Source organism: Rattus norvegicus, chromosome 5 (assembly GCF_036323735.1).
Source record: "Rattus norvegicus strain BN/NHsdMcwi chromosome 5, GRCr8, whole genome shotgun sequence".
Lineage (NCBI taxonomy): Eukaryota > Metazoa > Chordata > Mammalia > Rodentia > Muridae > Rattus > Rattus norvegicus.
The window spans coordinates 133,317,813-133,338,701 of NC_086023.1; the positions used below are offsets into that span (position 1 = coordinate 133,317,813).

General features: G+C 48.3%; 1 protein-coding gene and 1 long non-coding RNA gene across 9 annotated transcripts in view; both read left to right on the forward strand.

Moving 5' to 3' along the window:
* Trabd2b (TraB domain containing 2B) overlaps nucleotides 1–20,889 on the forward strand; it is a 217,727-nt gene that overhangs the window by 139,799 nt on the left and 57,039 nt on the right. The window lies entirely within an intron of this gene.
* Nucleotides 11,787–19,223, forward strand: LOC134486967 (uncharacterized). The gene is made up of 2 exons (XR_010066589.1): nucleotides 11,787–15,987; nucleotides 16,102–19,223. It is a non-coding gene; the product is annotated as an uncharacterized LOC134486967 (long non-coding RNA).

Here is a 20,889-nt window from a genome sequence, read left to right on the forward strand (position 1 = left end):
GCCAGAGACAAGATCTTGGAGTCATTTCGGGTCTTTCCCGAGCAAGCACAAAGCACATTGGGGCATCCAATGCATGCGCACTGCTTTCTAGATTCCCAGGAACCCTTTGGAGTTTCTCATTGCCTCAGAATACTATGGTGTTAACCAATTGCCTCTGGCTGCTTAAAAGAAAAACATCGTGGGAAAAGGCTATTCAGCCTTGTCAATAGAGGCTTCCAGAAAGCCTCCAGTCATGTCAGATAGTGAAGGTGCTCTAGGAATGGAGCTTCAAAGACATCCCCCTTTTAGTAGCAGCCAAGCAGCTGCTCACTGTGATTGCAGGGAATGATTCTCACAGCTACCGATGAGGCAGTGTGGGAGAATGGAGCATGCTAACACGCCACAGAGCATGTTGTTCTTACTGGGAGCTATTTTTCTTGATTAAATTTTTCCTGACTCGTGCAAGCCTTTGGTTCATATCCAGAGTTCTAAAAAAGGTTGATTCTGACAATTTGCCCAGTGTTCTTTTTGGTTTTGAGGAGGAAGTTTTCAGAGGTCCTTAGCCTGCCCCACTAGCTCACTGGTAGCGGACATGAGCCAAGAGGGAAGTTGGCTGTAAAAGGACTCGAAGATATATTACATGCCCAAAGGCATGGCTATGACAGTAAGAGTCACACTCTTCGGAAGGGTATAATCAGGCCAAACTGAAACGCAGAGGCGTGTCATTAGCAGAGGTGAGACCGGCTTGCCACGGCCGCCTTGAGGAAAGACTGAACAGTTCATCTGCCAGCACCGTTTGTTGCCTCAGACCTCTTCTGTTAGGTCTCACCTCTCTGGCCAGACCTTTAACTAAGACCTCAGCTTTCTCATCCAAAGACCACTGCTCCATCTACAAGGGTCATGTTCATGTTTTAAGTTTCAAACAATCACACCTTTGGACCTGTCAGACAGGGCCAGAGACTTATCTTAAACCCATAAGTTATATACATAACTGTGTTCTCATATACAGTGTATCCTTTCTTTCTGACCTGAGGTCCAAACCAAGAGGGCCTCCAAACCCTCTCACAACCAACCCCCATTGCCTGACCCAGATATTCGTCCTTAAATAAGCTCATCTTTTCTGACAATCAAGTCCCAGAAGTCAAGCCAGATTGATTCTGCCTCTTATCTTAAGCATGCCCAGAACACATGCTCTTACTTTCTATATCTATAATAAAAGAGATGTTTTACTCAATAAACTGAGAAGGCTAGGAACCTCTGCCTGTGACACTTGCTTCAAGTCACTTTCTCTGAACCTACCTCCAGGCTGTATTGATCACCCCCAAATGGCTGACAAGTTTACATTTCCTCCATAGCTATCCTAAATGTAAAATGGTCAAATAGCATGTCCGACTGTTCTCCATGCATCCAGTCTTGCTTACACTCTGTGCTCCAGTGCTGTTAGTCTCTGCTGTAGGATACTTTGGACTGGCTCAGGTTTTCTGATCATCTTAGTGTGGCCCTTTAACAGGAAGCCTTAGTACATATGGAGAAGTATCATAGCTGAAGTGTCTATTGCTCTACTAAAATTCCCTGACCAAAAGCAACGCAGGGAGGAAGGGTTTATTTCATCTTACAAGTCTGTAGTCCCTCAGTCAGGGAAGTCCTGGAATCGGGAACATGTCGCAGAGGCCGTATAGGAGTACAGCTTACTGGCTTGTTCACTTCATTATCTTATAGTACCCATAAGTACCACCCCCATGATGGCACTCCCACATTTCATCAATCAAGAAAATGTACTACAGGCTTGCCCACAGGCCAGGACAGTAGGAACATTTTCTCAATGGAGGTTCCTTTTTCCCAGATGGTTCTAGCTTGTGTCAAGTTGATATAAAAGTAGTCAGCAGAGTAACTATCTGACAGGAAAAGAGAAGACAGATTGCATAACTCTCCGTTTCACCACTACTGTTTTTTATCTCTAAGCTCTTCACAATCAAAAACTTAAAAGGCCCGTAGAGGGGCCATACTTGTCCCCCATCCCAAAGGGTTGCTCTAATTATTCATGTACTGAGAGACTACATACCTCCTCTCACCCATAGTGAATGTCTGTTTGACTGTGGCCAACTTGGGCCTCTCTATCTGTACCTCAGACATCCAGTCTTTTTGGGTCTGATCCTAGGGCAGATGGAAACCAAGTATTATAAAGCAGAAACTTTAGAGGGCATGGGTTTTCAACTATCTATCTCTCCATGCCTAGACTGGCGCCAGGACACAGTTGATGGTCAGTAAATGTCCATCAAATGAATGAATCTTCTTAAGAATAGATAAAAGGTGTGTGATATTTAGCTTTGAAACAAGATGACATGAGCAGAGAGGGCCACATGTGCACGTCATGGTCTAGGCATGTCTTAGATTCACTCCCTTGTGTTCCCTGAGGAGGAGTGGAAACAACTCACGGACACAGAGGGGATTACAAATTTGCCTAGATCGCCCAGACAATTAAGTTGTCAGCTGGGCATTTGTACCCAGGCCCCTGGTGGGCCAGGAACCAGCTTCTCCATCCTCCACTGCTTTGGCTGCTCCAGTTAGAAGGGCCCTTAAAACTAGTTAATTCACTCCCCCTGGCTTTATGGGAAGGAGCAGGGAGTGAGTGATGGCCCTGCACAGCAGCTCGGCTGCTGGGCTGTCATTCTTGGCACTTACAAGTTGCCCAGAGCACACACCCTGTGAGCTGACAAAGGTCCCAGAACCCAGAAGTGTGGACACATGCCTATGAACACACAAAGACATTCATGCTGCGCCTGCCACAGCAAAGGAGCCCCAGGCTCCTCCAAGTGTATTTTAAATCCATTCTGACTCCCCAGAAAGTCTGGTTTTGTTATTCACGCCGACCTTTTAAACTCCATGCAGTCCTGCATTTTTCCCAAGGCCTAGGTAGGACCTGTTAATAATTGTGCTCTCCCACTGAGGCGCTGGGCCACAGCCGGCTCTCTTACGTGCTGTAAAAGCCAGTCCCCCCAACTGCTGGCAAGCTCACCCCTCTCCAGATGATCAGAAGGATAACCCCGGCACCCCAGTCTCCAGCCGTGGGAAGAGGAGGCTGCCTGCCTGCTTCAAAGGTGAGGACAGGTGGTCCAGCAGCGACCACGGACTGGATAAGGGCATGGGAGGGCTGGGGGCATGTGGCTGAGCTGGGCCCCCTGCTTCTAGCTGCTTTCTCCTCTCTCTGAGCAAACATCTCTGCAAATAAATCTCCCTTTCTTCCTTTCTTTCTCTCTCTGGGTTACTGCTTCAGTTTCATTAGAGACTCTGGAAACATTCTTTGGGCTCAGCTGAGATATATAATGCGGAGAACAGAGATTTACTTCATAACCCACAAACTATTAAAAATATTAGTGTCCCCCAGAGAGTCTCTCTTAAAGATCCCTGCTCCCTTTCTGCCGCCCTCTCCCCCTGGTTCCTAGTGCCAACAATAATGCGGGCGGACTGGTTGGAGCCATTTCCTTGAAAGAAAATAAAGAAGGAGATAACAGACCTCGGAGAAACCTCTCTTTGTGCCACATCCGTCATCCTGTATGTCTGGTGCGAGCTTTGCACTCATCAAAGCCCCTTTCACCACCAAATATCTTGTCTGATCTCAAAGGCGTGCAGAGCAGGGTCATGTCCCCTTTGTGAAGAGGGAAAATTAAAGTCAAGGAGAAAGGGGATGATTTGGCTTTCAGGCAAAGCTGGGACTAGAACCCAGTTCCTTCTGATTCTCAGCCTACGAAGCTTTCTTTTTATTAAGAAAGCCCTATTGTAGTTATTATTTACATGGAGACTGTTGTAAAATAGAAAAGTTTAGGCTAATCACTAGCTACTTTTAATTTTTTTTATCTTTGTGCGTGTGGGAGGGGAGAGAGGAGAAAAGAGGGGAAGCAGCCATGAGTATTGGCACTCACCTTCCACCTTGTTTGAGCCAGGGTCCCTCTTCTGTCAGTTGCTTTTGTGCACTGCACGCTGCTGGCATACAAAGATTCTTCTGCCTCCACTTCCCATCCTGACATAAGAGCACCAAGATTACAGATATGAGCTACTGTGTTCAACCTTACATGGCCTCTAGGGACTCAGACTGAGTTCCTAGTGCTTGCACAGCACTGAGCCCACTGGGTACTTTAAAAATATATTTTCCTTTTCACTGACACATAGTAGTTTGCATATTTATGAGACATATTGTGACATTTCAATACATGGATCCTATGAGTATCAGGTCAAGTTAACTGATATATTGTTGCATACCTCAGGCATTTTTAACATTTTTTGTTCATTCATTTGTTTATTTAGGAAGGTGTGTGTGCAATGGTGCATATGTAGAGGTCAGACAACTCAGGGGGTTTAGTTCTCCCTTTCTACCATGTAGGTCCTAGGGCGGGAACTCCGACTGTCAGGTTTGGCACCAAACACCTTTACTCTCTGACCCATCTTGATAGATACCTCAGTTATTTATTGTTTGTGTGCATGTGTGTGTGTGTGTGTGTGTGTGTGTGTGTGTAACATTCAAGATCCTTTCTATTAGGTATTTGGGGTATTCAGTTAACCATCATCCATAGTTATACTGTCTGTGGTGGTATAAAAATGAGAAGTTCTTCCCCCTATCCAACTGCCCTTGGCACCCACTGACCACACTCCAGCCCCCCTCCCCACACTCCTCAGTCTCTGATTGGCATGGTTCTACTCTTCTGCTAGGTCAACCCTTCAGATGACACATAAAAGTGAGAGCATGTGAGTTTGTTTTTCTGTGCCTGGTTTATTTCTCCAACAAAACGCCTAACAGTTCTATCCATGTTATTACAAATGACAAAATTTCACTCTTTTTATGTCCAAATACTCATCGTGTATAAATAGCCCATTTGCTTATCTGTAGACACTCAGGTTGAGTTCCTATCTTGACTACTGTGAATAGCATGTCAGTGAACATGTGCAGATGTCTCTTTGACATAATGGTTTCATTTCCTTTGGACATACACCCAGTAGTGGGATGGCTGGATCATGTGTTTCCCATTTGCTGAGCAACTTTTAAACTGTTTTCCATAATATCTGTGCTAATTTACATTCCCACCAAGAGTATATGACAATTTTCCCTTTGCATCCACACCAGCATGTGTTTTTCTGTTTTGTTTTGCTTTGTTTTGTTTTGTTTTTTTCCTTTTTTGATAGCCTTTCTAACTGGAGTGAGTGGTAGCCCATTGTGATTTTGATACGTTTGCCTGATCGCTAGTAATGTTGAGCATTTCTGAATGGTTTTCTCATACAAATGGATCTATGAAGTTAATTCATCTCTTGATAACAATGCCAGGTCCATAAGTAACCCCCACCCCCTCTGCCCTGATTCTCTAGCCACTCATCTATCATTGAATGCCATTACAAGTAATGTAGATGCTCTTTGTTTACCGATGAAATATTGAGGAGATACACTGAGCCAGCCCCACTTTGGGAGTAAGATGCAGCATGAGAGGTTAGTGAGGGTGTGTACCATTTAGCTTTTGCTTCCCAACTTTAAGCTCCAGGCAGACTGAACTACCAACCCTGCCCAGATTCCCTTGACTCCACAGATAAACAACAACAACAACATACACACACACACACACACATACACACACACACACACACACACACACACACACACACACACACACACACTCCAACTAATCATAAAATGCCTTTGCTAACGCAATGACTGGGTACTCCTAAACCTCCTCAGGCATTGGGCATTCCAATAGAAAACTCCATGGCTAGTTGGCTTTCCCTCCTGACACTACTGCCTCCTTCTTCCCCAGCTCTCCCGATCCTCTCTGAGCCCTCATGCTCAACTCTAAGTGCCCCACCCCATCCTCAGTCATTGGTTATTGGTATCTTTAGTAATCAATCAAGAACCAATTGGGGGACAGGACCTTAGATTCACAACCATCCTCTACAATGGTGAGATGCTGCTACCTTCAAGGAGGTCTCATCTAGGATGAAGTCATTTTGACATACTCGATGAGGCTCCATAAAAAATACAGAGCGCAGAAAGAGTCCTGGCCAGACATGATGGGGTTTCTGGGGTTGCATTCAGGTGTGATTTCCAAAGATGGACATAAGGGAGGCACATGGAAAGGGGTTGAAGTGAAATAAAGAAGCATGTTCAAGGTCTAGAATCTATAGGGAACTGGTATTTTGACCGATCTACCAGGAATCTTAGCAACATAACCATGGGGTATCCAGTGACAAGAGGCAAAGCTATCTTCCCTGATGTTCACAGCTGAAATTGACTTTATCCTAAGAATAGTAGAGTATAGCACAGAACTTGTGGTTGGTAGTATTTTGTGGAGTGCCTTTGTGTTGTACATGAATTTATTTGTGTACTGCTCATTGAATGTACTACAGATGCCTGTGTTCGAGTGGATACTCAAACTTTTGCAGAGGGAAGCAGCAGATAGGGATGAGGAAGGGAGGGCAGAGAAGCTGCCTGAAGGATGAGAAGTCTGGAATAATGGTGGATTGAAGACATGAGAGGTAGATTTGGGAGTTCATTACAGTGGTACCTGAGAAGATAGAGTCCAAGTTGATCTCTGGACCAGGGCATCTAATCCTGCAGGTGAACCTAGGTTATGAGACTTCTACACTGTGTGTCACGCATCCCCCAAAAGCCTGTTAAAAGCCTTCATTCTCAGAGTTAGCAATAGCAGAGCATTTAAAAGGCAGGAAGTCCTTAGGGGCTGTGCCCTCTAAGGGGATTGTGAGATGCTTTGTCTTCATCTTCCTCCTTACTCTCTCTTACTTTCTCACCATGACATGAGCACTTTGCTGTACCATGCTCTCCCCCCATTATCCTCCAACAGCTCCGCCAGTGACCTAAAAGCATCAGTTGTCCTCAGTCACAGTCAGGATTCTTCAAAGCTATGAACCAAAATAGCCCTTTTCCTGTTCAGGTGGCCCTCTGCTTCCTCAGAACTGAGAAACATCAACCACACCACCAGGAGGACAGAGGGTATCTCAGAATTCAGGGGAGGGAAATGCTCGTTCTGCATCTTTTGGCGTTCCTTAGTCTCTACCCTGGAGTCGTGTCACTGCCATCTAAAGCCCCTGTACAGAGTGTGGAGACTAAGGAACTTGCATGTGCCCTGAAGAGATAGTGAGTTGGGCACTGGAGCCGTATGGTCCAGCTGAAGAAGGAGCAAGTGCAGATGTTGCCTAGTAGTTGAAGAGATCAAGCCCACACTTGGGGCTGCCTGCATATTCCCCTGTCCTTTCACATTTCTGGAATCCCCGGCCAGCTTATGAAGAATTTTTTTGAAGCCTTTATTTTATTTAAAAAGTTTTGGTATGTTTGGTTCTTTTTTAATTAATTTATTTATTTACATCCCAAATACTGCTGCTCCTTTAACCCCACCCCCTCACTTCTGGAGAATTTGTTGCTGTTTCCTGAGCATCCTGAGTGGGAACACCTAAGAAGGCTCTCCTCACCACCCTGTAGGTACAGCCTCCTCACCAGCTCTTGTTGGAAGCTCACACTCATTGATAGAGGAGGCCTGGAGGGTCCATGCTTTACTTAGCTTTGCCCAGTCTCCCAGCATGTGAGGGTCACGGCAGAAACACAACACTCAGAGCCTTGCCCAAGTACTTTCTAGAGGCTCCTAAAGAGTCTCCTCTCCAGGAATGGTTCCCTACACTCATCCTTCACCCAGAGAGTTAACTGATGGAGGTTGAATCCGGACCCTGACCCCCAGTCCCAGGACCTCCTACTGTTTGAACCCTAGAAAACCTCTTTTCCTTAAGACATGGGAAATAAAGCTACATGCAGGAACCCCGGCAGTTTCCTCCAGATTAGTACACACTGAAGAAAGCACAGATTAGTGGTAACATCGTGTCTTTCTGAACAGAGCTATGTCCAGGAATGCTGTGTTCCGGCCCTTGCAAAGCTCAGACTCCCATCCCAGAGATCTGCAAATTTATCTGAGCAAATCCATGAAGAAAAAAAAAAGATGTCCAGCCTAGGTGGGTACCCACCTGGGGGTAATGTGATAGGAAAAACTTCAGCTTTGTGAAAAAAAAAAAAAAAAAGCAGAGGCCTCAGGGAACTTGGCAATAGTAAACCACTTTGTATATGGTGGGTACTTGCACATATGTGTGTGTGTGCTCATACTTGTGCATGTGTGTGCATGGGTATGAATGCCAGAAAACAGTCTCAAGTGTTATCCTTCAGGAGATACCCACCTTCTTCTTTGAGGAAGCATGCTTAGGGGATTAGGCTGGCTGGCCAGTGAGCCCCAAGGATCTGTGTCTGCTTACCCCACCACTGTGATCACAAGTGTCTGCCCCTGAGCCTACCTTGTCCATTGATTTTTCAGAACCCCAGGGTGTGTGAGAAGTGAACATAGAGATGAGGAAGCAGTGGGAGGCCATGCAGGGTCTCGGAGTGAGATAGCGCACCCTGTGCCCTGCTGTCAGCCAGTCATTCTCATGGCAACAGGTTATGGCTTTCTTACTCCAAACGTCAATGTCTGTGTTTATAAGCTGGTTACAACATGTCTGATGCAGGTCGGACAGTGCTGGGGAACTCCAGCAGTCTTCACTTCTGCTCATGATCCATGCAGCAAAGGCACCCTGTTCCCTCTCTTCCCACAGCCCCTGCTCACTCAGTTTTGGAAGAGCCACAAACTGGGCGGTCGCTCAGTGTCTTCACAGAGCTATGATAAGGGCAGAGTCTGCGCTGGTGAGACTGGTCTCCTCCGGTAGGCAGCCATTCCTAATCACGGGTGCTGAGGGAGGGTGTGAGCTGGGCTCCCTGGGCCTTTTACAGACTGTTTATGATGTGTGCGGCTGTGGTAACTGCCCATGATTAGCCACTCTGCAGGCCACTCAGGGCCAGGAACAATGGAACAAACAGAAGGAGAGGAACTATTAAAAGTTGGGAGCCTCAAATGTCACCCTCAGTAATTCATCCTGCACCTGTGCTCAGCTTCTTGACTTCTGTCCCACACAGTCCTTCTCTGCCCGTGTTTCCTGCTGCCAATGGGTTTGATACTGGCCTTAGGAGTCAGGTAGATGTAAGGTCAAGTGTCAGTGCCACTACTTCTCAGATGATCTTCGTGCCTGGACAACCTGCTGTACTGGTGCTGGGCTCAGCTTCCTCTTTGTAAAGTAGGCATGGGCACCGCAGCCCCATTCACCCACCCCAACTGGTGGCAGTAAGATCTCTAGGTAGGAAATCATGTGTCACAATGTGGTGGCCAGTGGTGGTGGGATTGTAGGAGTTCAGAATCTAATCTGCATAACTTTGGATGGAGTTGGAAATCTTCATCAGTCATTCCCCAAAACCCAGTCTTTGCAGAAGTGGGGAAAATTAGTTTATGGGTGTCAGCTGCTTAAAGAGGTGGGTCTTCCCTGACATTGTCTAAGTGAATGGGGAGCAAAGGGAATGGTGTGAGAACATGGGTTTCTTGAGAAATCTCTCCAAATTACAGCAAGGATTCGGGGGGAGGGTGCTCCCTTTCCCTATATTCCTTGATCCTGCTCCCAGCCTGTCAGTCCTTGTTCAAGTGTCCTAGTTGGTGCTGAGTGACTCATTGTGGGTCATGATTCACAGCACCTCTTTAAGATTGGCACACTTTGCCAGAAGGAATTCTGTGCTCTGGAAGGATAAGGGAGCTGCCAGCCTGTCTCCCAGGACCAGGACAGACTCATTCATTCTCTATAGTTCTCTGAAAGCTGTTCACACTCACAGACATCTGAGACCCTCCTAACTGATGTACTGTCCCTGTGTCATGGTCAGGCCTGGCTGAGTCCTTGATTCCTGGAGCTCCTCAACTGTCACCCTCTGTACAACTTACTTCCCAGCAGAAGAGTTCTGAGGTGGGCGTTATGATTCTTCACTGCTGGGCTATGCCTCTGCTCAGTGGATGATCCTAAAAAGAGGATTTCTCCAGCTCTTGGCAGCCTGTGTGGGTCCTTTATGCCCATCTCTGCTTACCTGAACAGCAGGATGAATCCTTGCCCCCTCACCCACATCCATTCTGTTTGCAAGGAGACTTTACCCGCTCCTTCCAGACCACTGGCTCTACCAACTCCATCTGCCCCAGCAAAAGCTCGTACTCTGTACTTTGGACCAACTGTCCCTACCAAGAAGGCCTTCCCCAGCAGAAGGCACCAGCAAACTTCCCATCAGCCAGAGAATGCAAGCAGGGGCTGGTGTTCTGGGGCCAGGAGGCCAGGCGAGGTGAGAAGGCCTGCCTCAGCAGAGGCAGAACATGACTGGCAAACCTCCAAGGCTTCCCCATACCCCAAAGCCTGCAGCTCCAGTCAGTGACCCGGGCATGACCCTGCTGGGGCAGAGAGGCCCTCGTTCTTACTTAGGATTGAAGTCAAGGCGGCTTTGCAGTACATTGCCCCAAGAATGTGCTGACGGTGCAGCAGCTTGGCTGGCTTTGCACCGAGCGGCCAGGGACCATCCCTTTGCCTTCTGAGTCTGCACCAGGGCTCCCGGCCACAACCTATGGCACCTCAGGGAACTCCTGAACATGACAAGACCTTGTCACACCAGTGGCTCTGCTGGACCAGGCCATTGCTTGCTGGCTCCCTGCAGGTCTGACCAGCACCATGTCCCTGCTGCCCTTTCATCCAGGCGAGGAAGAAATCCAGCCCTGGGAAGAGAGGTCTTCAAAGGGAGCATCTCCAAGACCAGGATTAAGGGTGTGGTGGAGGTGGCACTCTCCTTGTAGGGCATGCTGCCTAGGGCCACAGCTCTTCTAGCAAGACTGCTTGGGTAGTGGCAGTGCTCCGGCATGGGCGCAAATCAGTCATACTGTTATGGGCGGCAGATATTGGAATCTGAAGGCCACTAGCTCAGATTTCCGGGTTCTTATGTTCTGGAACAAAGACCTGGACAGAGACAGTCGAATAAATGTAGAAGCAGAAACAGAAGAGAGAAGCCTACTTTCCAGGACAAAAGTAGGCCAGAGCTGGAGTCAAAGGCTCAATAACCCCCTGACCCCCCACTGCCATGAGAATTCTGATCCTTTCACTCAGTGCCCACAGGCCTTCTGCAGGCCTTCCCTAAGGTGCCCTACCCCTTCATGCAGCCCCCGACTGGGTTTTCCTGTCTTCTGCTCTCAGGTTTCTATTGTATTTGAATCTCTCAGCCCTTGAGCCTATCTCTCCTGCCACATTTTTTTTTTCAGTCCTCATAGTCTGTCACTGTCCCTTCCCCCACCTCTCTTCTGTCACATCCATCCCCCGACTCCTGATGGGAGGGAAGGGAAAGAAGCCTTGGAAACCCAATCTGGCCATTTAATCTCCGAATATTTCCTCATCTTTAAAAAGAAGTCTTGGTTAAAAGGAATAAAAACAACATATAAGTGATCTCTAGCTGTCACAACCTGCAAGAAAGATACCTGTTTTGCGGAGGAAAACTCTTTTCGCAGAGACCTAGCATCCAAATCCAAGGCCCCTGACTGAGTCAGCGAACAGCAAAGTCAGACTGAACTCCATCAATCCTCTAGCTCCGAAATTTTTACACAACCCATGGTGTATGGGTACATAAAATAGAGAGAAAAGGCACATTTACTGATAAAAAGGCACGAGAGTTTTATGTATTTTATGTGTGAGCGATTTACCCGCACGTATGTATGTGCACCTTGCGTGTGTCCGATATTCTTGGAGGACAGAAGAAGGTGCCAAATGCCCTGGTACTGAAGTTATCTGCATGGTTTTGAGCTACCATGTGGATGCAGGGACCTGACCCTGGGTTCCCTGCGAGAGCAGCAAGTGTTCTTAGCCAGTGAGTCTTCTCTGCAGCCCCAGGAGTTTGCTAGAAAGCAAGTCTTGGTACCCATGTAAGTTACTGTTTATTAGAGAGGAGTTTGCATCTGCTTGCTCATTTTAAATAAAGGAGTAAGTCTTACCCGAGTACCTGACTCTGTTGTCCACAGAGCATCTTCAACATTTCTCAGGGCTTAATGGATACTTTGTTCTCATAACCGTCCATCTGTGCATAAATACATGATACAAAACAGCAAGTGTGTGTTTAAGGGCCCTTTTAGAAACCGTCCGAAGCTCTGTCTTAAGCCCAAGCCAAAATTCATTTAATGATTTGTTTTCAATGACACTCAAGTCAGCAGTATAAGTAATTTTAAAATTCATATATTCTAACACAGTAAAATCCAAAGATATGTTAATGTGATATTTACATGCCAAGAAATTATGGCAGGAGAAAAATGTAAAGTCTTTGTTTCTGGAATTAACCCGTTGTGTCTTCGCAAGAAGAGAAAGCCATGTGTGTGCATAGAAACTCTGCAGTTCATACCAGGAAGCTGTCTGCACCTTTGACTGGGTAGGGGGTGTCAGGGGACATCCATTAACATTGCATGGCATAACACATGCAGTTCAGGGAACATGTTTTGTGTCTGCCATGAATACTCATGATGTGTCATAGATCAATACTGCCAGAAACATGTCAGGTTAAGCAACATGTCAGGTTAAGCATGCATTTGATTCCTTGAAATAATTTTTAGTCATCACAGGTTCAGGAATCATTTACTTTGCCAATTTGTGTGTGTGCGTGTGTGTGTGTGTGTGTGTGTGTGTGTGTGTGCGCGCGCGCGCGCGTGTGTGTGTATGTGTGTGTGTTTTCTCCACATCTAGTTATATAACACAACAGAGAGTTGTGACCCACAATTTAAGAAGGTGAGTACAAGCTGACCCTAACCTCTTCATATCCAGGGTCAAAGAAGTAAGTGATGAGGGGATGTTCAAGACTAAGACAGCTCGATATCTGCCCTTCACCCCAGGACCCAAAGCCAAGCAAGAAATGGAAGCTTCGGGGGTTCAAAATACCCAGAACCAAGGCCCAGAGCTCCATTCTCAGAGCTGACCCACAGAGGTGTGGCAGAGGAAGAATACACTGAGAGACGTGTTGCCGATGGACAGGTCAGGCCTGTAGATGTGTATGTGTGGACAGCTAGGATTATGTAAGATAGTGAGAGTATTCCCTCCTGGACATATCCCAGCACAGGGGATGTGGAAGGGCTCAGGAAGAGTTCCAGTGTCTGCATATGACTGAGTACTTGTGCATGGTGAGAGCAGTGAGTGTTTACAAGAGGGTGTGCAGGCCATGTGCAGGGCTTGGGTGGGCACCGGGGTTAATTACATTTTCTGGTTGGCTGAGAGGTAGTCAACGATGCCTTTTGCTTCCAACCCAATGAATGTTTGCCTCCTCGGATGTCTACTTCCGCCACTTTGGAAGAGGGGTGCTGACAACCTGAAGCGTGTGGAAGAGGTGTTGAGGGCTGGGGTAGCCAAGAGGAGGACTGACTCAGGAGTATTTGCGGCCACAGGTCTCTCCAGCCTTTCCAGAACTACAGGGTGCAGATGAAATCTGGAAAGCCAGAGGCCAGACTGAGACAAAAACAGGCAGGCTCCTGGTTCATATAAGGATGGATGGTATGTTGGCTTCCTGTTAGGACAAAGATGTGCCCCAGCCATCTGAGTGCCTGCCTGGGAAGTACACTGCCAGGCTAACTCCATACCCTGAGCTCTGGGACCACTGATTCCTGTTTCCCAAGCTTGATCCCAGCTACTGAGACAGACAGGTTCCTGCAGGCTCACCTTGCCCCAAATAGCTCAGGGCTTTCTTACATGGGACTGAGCATTTGGAATTGGTGAACAGATTTACCTTAACTGTGAAGGTTAACGTCAACCCGGGACCTCTGATTGCTGGGTGTGAGTCTCAGACTACCTCCTAGCTCTATAGAACATAGAGCTCTCTACAGAACAGCCACAGGGGCAAGTGGCCATGCCTGTCTAACCACTGTGGGCTGTTCACTGCCTGTCTAGCTACCTGCTTAGCGCTATCATGTGAAAAGAATACACTGAAGTTGCTAGGAGAGCCAGAGGGAACACTCAGCAGCGAACTGAGTCTGTGCAGCAGGGAAGAAGCTTTCTAAAGGAAAGGAGTAAGGCAAACACCAGCCCACGTGCCCAGAGAAAGCTGAAGGCAGGGGTGCCCAAAGACCCAGGAGAAAAGATAGAAAATGCTGAGGTTGAATCCTGCAGTTGTCTGTGTGACCTTGCATGTTCTTCAAACTCTCTGGACTTTACTGCTGTTGTCCTGAAAACAAATGTTAGTGTTAATCATTTCACAAGATTTGGCAAGCAGGAGTGCATAGAGTGGAGATGGACTTGAGACCAACAGGGTAAGTCTCTGGCCTAGGTTATAGAGGAAGGAGGCTAGCCCGGCTGGAAGCAAGTAGAAAAGGGCAGCCCAGAAGCAACAGCCCAGCCTGCCCAACACTCTGGCCTTGCTGAGAGCTTCCCACCTCTCCTTTCCATTTCTTCTCCCCTTGAGATGCTCCTTCCTGGAGGCCTTGTAACCAGCTAGGGAGCAAAATGATCCACAGCCTGAGCAGACTTCCTTGTACTGGGTGAACTTGATTATTTCTTCTCTCCCTGAGCTTTGTAAAATGAGCAGTTGGCCTGGTTGGTGTCCAGTACCATCTTGCTCCTCCCCAAGTACTAACAATCTGAAAGGATTGAGCCCAGCCACAGGGGTATAGCTTTGCATGAAAAGGACCAGGAATGGTGATGAAACAAAATGCCCAGGGTATCATTCATTCTTTCATTCATTCAGTCATGAGACACTGGGCATGTATTCAGTGCCAGGGCTGGAGATGTGTTTATGAATGGAAATCACCTCCAACATGGGAGGTCGTTCTGTTTGGGAGATGGCACAATGCTGTGGGAGACAAGTCACTAATAGAATGTTTACAGATGTGTGAGAAAGGATGGCAGAGACACTGGTGGTAGGACTACAGAGGAAGGGGTCCATACAGGGACAATAAAGGCCAGTGGGACAGATTTCTGTTCCGTGGCTCCAAAGAGAAGTTGCCAAGCCTAGATATTGCCTGTGCAGATTTATTCTGAAATCCCTGGTCTTTACTGCAGAGAACAGCGCTGTGTCCAAGCCCACCTCGGAATCCTATGTGCCACCAGACACCAGGGCTGGAAAGAATGAGGCAGGCGTCCCTGAGCACTGATTAACTTTCAAGTTACTCTGCTATGCTGGGTGCAGTTGAAGTTTTAGCAAGTCTCCTGGGGTTCCCAGGCAGCTTTAGCTTCAGCCTGAAAGAACTATTAAGGTCCAATCAAAATAAATAAAGTCAGATCCAGGAAAGCGACGTGTTTGTGACTGCAGACCAAACACTCAGGATATTCATACAGAAACCCAGCACCCCACTACTGGCAGAGGTCTCTTACTGGACTGGCAATGGACCCATACACACCAGTACCTTCTCTCAAAGGCCCAGAGCCATGGTACACAGCCAGGCCCCAGCTCTGGACTCAGCTGGGACTTGTGGTGAGGAAATGGAACAGGCAGTCCCATAGATGGATCACAGGAGGTGTCTGAACATGTGTTCCCATGATGCGTGGCCAGGCTGGCAGCAAGGGGAATCCTGACCATGGGCAATAGGAATGGAAAAGGCGGGCCTTGGAGCACATGATCCAACAGAATCAAAAACTAAGTAAGGAAGCCGGTGTGGTGTACACACCTGTGATCCCATCACTGGGGTGGCTGAGGCAGAAAGATCATGGATTTGAGACCACATAGTAAGACCATCTCAGAAAGAAAAGGAGAACAAAGAGAAGGAAAGGATGAAGAAGAGGAGGATGAGGGAGAAGACTCTAGAATCAGTGGTTTTCAACCTTCCTAACCCTGTGACCCTTTAAAATAGTTCCTCATTGCAACTTAGTAACTGTAATGTTGCTACTGTTATGAATGGTAATATAAGTATGGGATACACAAGATATCTGATACATGAGCCCTGTGTGGGGGAGGGCTGCCAGAGGTGTGGGACTGTTTACCTCATAAAGGGTCATGACCCACAGGTTGAAAACCACTGTTCTAAACCCTGAGAGAGTCAAAGACAGTGAATGTGAATGCTAGCCTGCGTTTTCACCAGACAAGAGAACCCTAATGAGTCAAGCTAAGTTGCAAACCCCTACTCTTAGGACTAGGTACGTCTAGATAGCCAGGCATAGCCATTAAAGTGAAAGACATCCAAGTGAAAGCTGAGGAGAGGCGTGGCCACCCCTGATCTTTCCCACCCCTATCCCCATCTCCCTTCCTAGGGTTACTGAATATTTGCTGCTTCAACTGGCATTCCTCACTGATCCATGGAAGAGAATCGAAGGCCTATGGAGAGAAAATCAACACCAATGCTAGAGGCACCTGCCCATCTTAAGGTTCAGAGCAACCAACAGGGAAGCCACTGAGACCCCAGCAGTCTGCTGAATGCTAAGTGCACTGGCCCTGCTGGAGACTGGCCTGGCCCTGTTGGAGACTGGCCTGGAGCAGCTGTTTTCTCCACAGGCTCAAGATCCCTTCTTTGACTCTGCCTGGCTCCCTGCTTCCTTTTGCAAGCTTCCCAGAGTCCTAGATGGTCACTGGCCTTCTGTGCCTGGCCTGAAGTCCTCCAAGTCCTCCTTCCCTCTGCCTTACCCCCCATGCAGCAGCTCAAAGGCCCCTTGTGCCTGCCGAGGCCACACCGCCTGCACACAGAGCTGGTCTCTTACCTCATAAACGGCTAATTTGTTACATATTTTCTGACGCTGTAAATGGGAGAACAAAGACCTTTTCTCTCTCATATTTTTGTTCAATTATGTTTGTGGGGGAACCTGATCCCCTTCAAAGTGGGGGCTGGGGCTGCTGGTCTGGAAGCCTCCTAGGCTAGCTCCTGAGCCAACAACCCACAAGGGTGACTGAGGCCTGCTGGGCCTGGGTGCCAAGAACATGGTCGGGAAGGAGGTATTAGAAAAGACTGGAAGAGCAGCTGCCAGGCTCAGAAGCAGCCCAGATGAAGGTGGATTCCTTCAGGGCAAGGGACCTCCTCCTCGGAGGAAGAACCCCTTTCTCAGCCATTCACCACTGTGCTGGCAGGGGCATAAAAGACAGAGTTCTTGTCACTGAGCTGACAGTCATGTGTCAGGTAGGGAGGAGTGTGCACCTGGGAAAGAAGTTTCTCACCGAGAATCCTGAGTCATTCCTGAGCCCCTGTGGTGCTGAGCCCCTCAACCACAGTGAGGCTCCACCTCTAGGTTCCCAACTAGCCCCCTTCCCCTCTACAGTAAACTTACTGCTTTTGAGCCAGGGCTGACAGCTGTGCCTAACATAGGTGGGTGCCCTCAGGGTGTCACAGCTGTGTCCTAAGAACCAGGGATGTAAGAATGAGTAAGAGGAATCGGTCCCCTACTCTTGGCATAGTTGCAAAGAAGGTGGTGGTAGGACCAGTTTAGCGCATGATAAAAATCCTCAGACATTCTTCATTCACTTGCTGTATGACCTTAGGCAAGTCACTTACCTACTGTGTTTCCTCTCCCCCCACCCCGGTAAAAAGGGAGTAGAGATGAAAACTATCTCGTAACTGTTGGAACATGCATGCACCAAAACTGGTGTAGAAATGTGTGCAGTGCCTGTCACAGAACAGTCGTTGGTAGTGGATGAAGACAAACTCTTTATCAGTCCTCAAAAGAGAGAGGAAAGAAAGTAAGAGAGCTTGAGAAGAGACCCCCGAGCTGATCTACGAAGCCAGGGAAGGAATCTTTCCAAGAGATGGTGCTTGAATTGTAGCTGAAATGTTAAAGTTTGTACGGCAAAACAGAGGCATGATGGGAAAGGCATATGCATGTGCAACGACCCTGGAGTGTGAAGGAAGCTGCACACTCAGAAACAGAGCTGTAAATCAACACATGGAGTTAGTTAAAACATGCAGGGCTCAGGGGACGAGGGAAACCAGAGGACAGACACAAGGTCTTACGGATCATGGAGAGATGACACGGAAGCAGTTTGTCACTGTTTCTGGAGTGGCAGTGTGCTCCCATTTATGATGGTCCCGGTCCACAGCATCCACTGCTGGCCCGTCAGCTAGGGAGGTCATGGTGTGCAGTGTCCCCATGGAGAGACAATAGAAAAGAGTAGACGAATGAGGCTAAAGGGACACACAGAGCCAGGTCATAGGGCCCGGCCAGCTAGTCCAAGACCATAACAGAGAGAGGTAGAGAGGCCACTTGGTGTTGGTTTGTAAGCAGGACTGAGTCACATTAATGTCTCTAGAACTCCTAAACCGTACTGGCTCAGGTCATAAGCCATATGGTTGACCACGAATCTCTCTGTGGCTAGAATAGTGTGATTTCTATCCTGACTCTTGATCTCTGTCTTTTTTTTTTTTTTTGGCACACACTCAGACCCATACAATCCTAGAGACCTCATTTCTAATTCCAGGGCAGAACAATGCTTTGGCATGTGTCTGACCCTTCTGGTCACAATAACTCAAAAAAAGGAACTACTAACTGGACCTAGGACCTAGGAGACTGCAAAAGGAAGACATAGGCTGGGGATAGACTGAGACCAACAAGTCCAGGGCCCCAGAGAAAGGTTAAGGCAGGGTCATGAAAAGCCAGCATAGACCTGAGGCCCAGGGGAAGTTTCTGGCCAGGAGCTAAAAGGCTGGGAGGTAGCCTTCCTGCCCACCTGTGATGGAGTCTGAAAGCACATGGGCCCTTAACATATGCCCTATATGTGGGAGTGGGGGTTCTACCCTCCTCACAGCACATTCAGTCCACCATCCTCATGAGGTCACTGCAGCAAGGAAGCTGATTGGCTCTTATCTGATCCATACACAGAGCTTTGCTTCTCCTGAACGAGTTTACAGTTTCTGTGCTCTTGCCCCAAGTCTGAGGCTTGGGCGTCTTCCATATCATAGTCTATCTTTAGTAGAGGGAAGAGGTGAGAAGGGGCCACAGAGACTTGGTAAAAGCAAACCAAGCAGACAGTTGCCTCACCTCTGAGTTCATCTGCTCCCCGTCGCCTTTCCTTTCCTGTGGCTGCACTCAGCCCTAAGAGGAGCCACAAGGCACCTCCCTTGTTCATCTGCCTCGCCTGCAATCTCCTTCCTTCTCCCTGCTGTATGGCAAACTCATGCTTTCATAGTGTACTTGCTACAGTCGCCTTCCCCGACCGTGGTCTCTGAACCTTTGTGGGACTCCAATGGCACAGAGTCCACCCCTGGACGCTGGCCTTGGCGAGAATTGCTTGCTTGCAGCAAGTCCTCCCATGTGCCACCCGACACCTGGAAATTATTTGGTCTGTCAATCAAGCAATCAGCACAGCCTAACCAGGAACACTGTCCACGTTTGCTTGCACTCTGGCCCCTCCTCTACACCCCTGCAGCATAGCCTTTGAAGACCACCCCAGCTCATATGAAACAAGTGTTCTGTGTGTGTCCCTGTCCTAAGGAAGGGATAGGTACTTGATACAGTTTTTAAAATGCTAGCAAACAGGCAGGATTAATCACACACACACACACACACACACACACACACACACAGAGAGAGAGAGAAAGAGAGAGAGAGAGAGAGAGAGAGAGAGAGAGAGAGAGAGAGAGAGAGAGAGAGGAGCAAGGCTTGTCCCACATGGAAGGATCCAGAGCAAGGGTTCCATGGTCTATAAGCATGGTCAGGTCTGAAGCCCGTCAGAGCCTTTTCTCGGCCTCCATTGCTTGTATCAGAAGCATTTGGCAATGGTGGCTAAGCAGACAAGCAGGGAGGCTGTTACCATTTCTGTCTGTTCTCTGTGTTCCCAGCCAGGTCCTCCCACACTGGGCCCCCAAACAGGTGTCCACTCCAGTCCAGCCCTCCCCAGCTATTGCTCAAGGCCAAGGAGAGCAGAGGTCCCTACACAGCTGGTGAGCCTGGGAGGCCATTTCCCCCTCCTCTGTAAATGGATAATTGCTGTGTGGTCAGACCAGAGGAATTAGAGGAGCCCTCTAGGAATTCCATACTGATTTTGCAAATGAATGTGGAGTCTTGCCTTTTGATGTCCAGGCAGCTGTGTCAGCAGGGCAGGTCTGAGGTTGAAGCAGAGGTGCATGTAGCAGGGTTGGAGTTGGAGGATGCAGCTGCTTAAGAACAAGAATGGGGATGATGGTGATGGTGACTGCCCAACCCATCACCTCCCAGGGAACCTGGGTTCTCCCTGTATCACTCGCTCATGCCTTGTCTCCATCCATGGCCGCTCTGCAGGGAAGACGGACAGGCCTTTCCTTGACACCCACCCCTCTGCTCCTATTCTGACATATCTCAAATGTCCAGAGGTTCTGGCCTGAACATATACACTTCCCTCTCCACGCCATGCTCTTTCTCAGCTTAGCCGATATCACCGATAACTTCACCTTCCTGGGCTGTGTCAGGAAGCCCCTACGTGCTCTGGTTTCCATTTCTCACTAGCTTGTCACCAGGCTAGAGACAACTGGCTCTCTTCAGCTTCATCCCTTGAACTTGCTCCCAGCTTTGTACCTGGAAGAGGCTTGTCTAGCTGTTTTCCTGTGACTTTAGAGTGTGCCTTCTTTTCTTTTCCTCATGTGCAGTGTAATGGATTTAGAGGCTCAGAGGTCACGGCCTCTGGGGGCAGATGGAGAGGTCGGCCACAGGATGAGCATCAGGGAGAGCGCAGTGGGTTCAGGGAGAAAAGCCACAGCACTCCCAGGGAATCCTGCTCAGAGGACATGGGTGGGACCGTTGCCTCCTTTCCTGAGCCTTGGGCTCTCTGTGCATAAAAGGAAGTCAGTAATACCATCCACCTATCAAAAGGACACAGCATGCCAGGAACCATGGTGTGTTGATTCATGAAAGGGTAGCTATCATAGCCAAGGATATCAAGTCCTGGAATGGGGCCCCAGAGCCAAGAGCTAGCGCCACACCTCACCACCTCTTTCATGAGGAGCCTGCAGCCTTGCTGCTTGCTGTCTTCCTGCTGGTCTGGTTTGCAGCACCAGATCCTGGGTGCCAAGTCTCCCTTATCCTGTCTGTGCTGGAAACAAAGGACGTGTCCTCCCTTCACAGGACAGAGTCCACACAGACTCC